The 2500-nt window shown below is 45.7% G+C and overlaps 1 protein-coding gene across 2 annotated transcripts in view; it reads left to right on the forward strand.

Moving 5' to 3' along the window:
- Positions 1-2500, forward strand: part of anks1b (ankyrin repeat and sterile alpha motif domain containing 1B) — a 293688-nt gene that overhangs the window by 73074 nt on the left and 218114 nt on the right. The window lies entirely within an intron of this gene.

The following is a 2500-nucleotide window of genomic DNA, read 5'->3' on the forward strand; positions in this document are numbered from 1 at the left end:
CGCTAAATCTATGGGAGAATTACACACACACACGCACACACACACACAAACACACTCATGTATGAACACTGCAATATATATATATATACACACACACGAACACACACACACACACGCACACACACACACACGCACTTACTCTGAGAGAGGTCATAATGTGGAGTGGAGGGTGTTCGAGCTCAATTAGCTTCTTGCTGAGAAGTTATTGGCCAGTCGTAAAGCATTGTGTTTACTTTAAGAGCTCGCCTCCCATGGAGATGTTGGTGTGTGACTCATAGAGACAGAGGGAGAGATCAGTGTGTGTGTGTGTGTGTGTGTGTGTGTGTGTGTGTGTGTGTGTGTGTGTGTGTGTGTGTGTGTGTGCGTGTGTGTGTGTGCGTGTGCGTGTGTGTGTGTATTCATATGCTTTATATGCGTGCGTGCGTGCGTGCGCGCGTGTGTGTGTAGGTGTGTGTATTCATATGCTTTGAGACTCCCCAGAAAGAAAGAGAGTGACTTGAAGAGGAGACAGGAGCCAATGAGCTTCTTCTCCGCAGCGGATTCATTCGCAGGCCTCCAATTAAGGAGACACTCAGCAGCAGAGAAATCCATACAAGCTCTCAATCCTTTTCAGGGACCTCAAGTTGTTGCTCTCTCAATGAAGGAGTCCATAAAAGCTCTCAATCATTTTCAGGGACCTCAAGTTGTTGCTCTCTCAATGAAGGAGTCCATACTGTTTGCATAGGTAGATGTTAGGATATGGGAACAGTATTTACCTTAAATCTGACAATCTTATTAGATGAAGTTGAACACACTATATATTTACATATATGTTTTACTTATTCCTAATACATTTATTCTCAACTAATACCAGTAATGCTTCCTGGAGGCAAAATTACCTCAGAAGTTGTCAAAGTGAACATTAGCTCTCTTGATAATGACTAATATGATTAATATCACACATTTAACAAGCCCCTGGTCTATTTCAGTGAAATGAAAGCAAATATACTGTTGAAGCGTCTGACTGAAGACCCTGCAGTGTAATCCTAGTCCCAGATTCTTTGGTAGGTGCACATGTGAATGGTGTTTTCATTGAGTGTACTAGGCAGAACAGGAGAAGCAAACAGCAGTCTCTCCGAAGGCCATATGAGGAGAGGAATACACTCTCGCTCTCCCTCTCTCTCCCTCTCTCTCCCTCTCTCTCCCTCTCTCCCTCCCTCTGTATCCATTGCTCACTCTCTCCAGCTATTACTCAACCTGTCATACACAGACACTAACACACACACACACACACACACACACACACACACACACACACATTTACGACAGTTGTTTCTCTGCATCTCTTCCCATCTCTCTCTGTCTCTCTCTATTTCTCCAAGGAATTCCCTAAAGAAGACAGTTCATTGATTGAACCCATAGCTGCTGATTTGTTGATGGAATTTAAAGGCGTGGGTCTCTCTCTTGTGTTAGTGTGTGTGTGTGTGTGTGTGTGTGTCTGTGTGTGTGTGTGTGTGTGTGTGTGCGCGCACGTATATGTGTGCATGTGTATTTGTATGAACGTGTGTGAGGCACAGCCTGCAGTGGATACATCCCAGGAATGTTTTCTTTTCAAACAGAGGGAGGGGGAAAGGTTGCTCTATTCCCTAACTCTGCCCCCCCCTTGAGACACAGTAGAGGAGAGTGGCCTGTGAATTCCTCCTAATATGTCCCTGTACACACACACACACACACACACACACACATACACTCTCTCTCTCTCTCTCTCTCTCTCTTGCATATGCACTTCCACACATGCATACATACATATATGATGTAGATGGGTCATAGGAAATGACGATCAGGTGTGTGTGTGTGAGTGTGTGTATGTGTGTGTCTGTGGGTTTTGTGAGGGAGACAATGAGACACTGTGACAGAGTCAGAGAGGCAGAGAGCGCGAGAGAGCGCCTGTTCTCCAGGTGTCGACAGTGTGTAACAGAAGTACAGTGTGAACACACACTCTCGTCCCCCTCTCCCACTGTAGCACAGAGGTCAGATCTGTGAGGTCACTTCCTGTGGTGGCGAGGGGTCAGTCACTTGGCAGGCGTTGCCACGGCAACTCCTAAGTGAAAGCACATGTCTTCACACGGGTCCCTGGCAGTAGAATGGCGTTCCCTGGGAAAACATTCCCATCTCCAACGGCTGGCTGCCCATGGGGTCACAAGGGGTGGCTGTACGATCATGTGATGTTTGCGTGAGACCATAGTGTTCCCGATGTGTGTGGTGTGTGTGTGTGTGTGTGTGTGTGTGTGTGTGTGTGTGTTTGTGTGTATGTGTGTGTGTTTAATATGAGAATATGTCAATTTGCTTTTTTGGATGTGTGTGTGTGTGTGTTTAATATGAGAATATGTGAATGTGTTTTTTTGGAGTGTGTGTGTGTGTGTGTGTGTGTGTGTGTGTGTGTGTGTGTGTGCTTATGGATGGATGGATGTATAAGAGATGTTGCAATATTATTGCAGCCTCTCTCTCTCTTTCCAGAACA

Source organism: Clupea harengus, chromosome 16, assembly GCF_900700415.2.
Source record: "Clupea harengus chromosome 16, Ch_v2.0.2, whole genome shotgun sequence".
Taxonomy (NCBI): Eukaryota; Metazoa; Chordata; class Actinopteri; order Clupeiformes; family Clupeidae; genus Clupea; species Clupea harengus.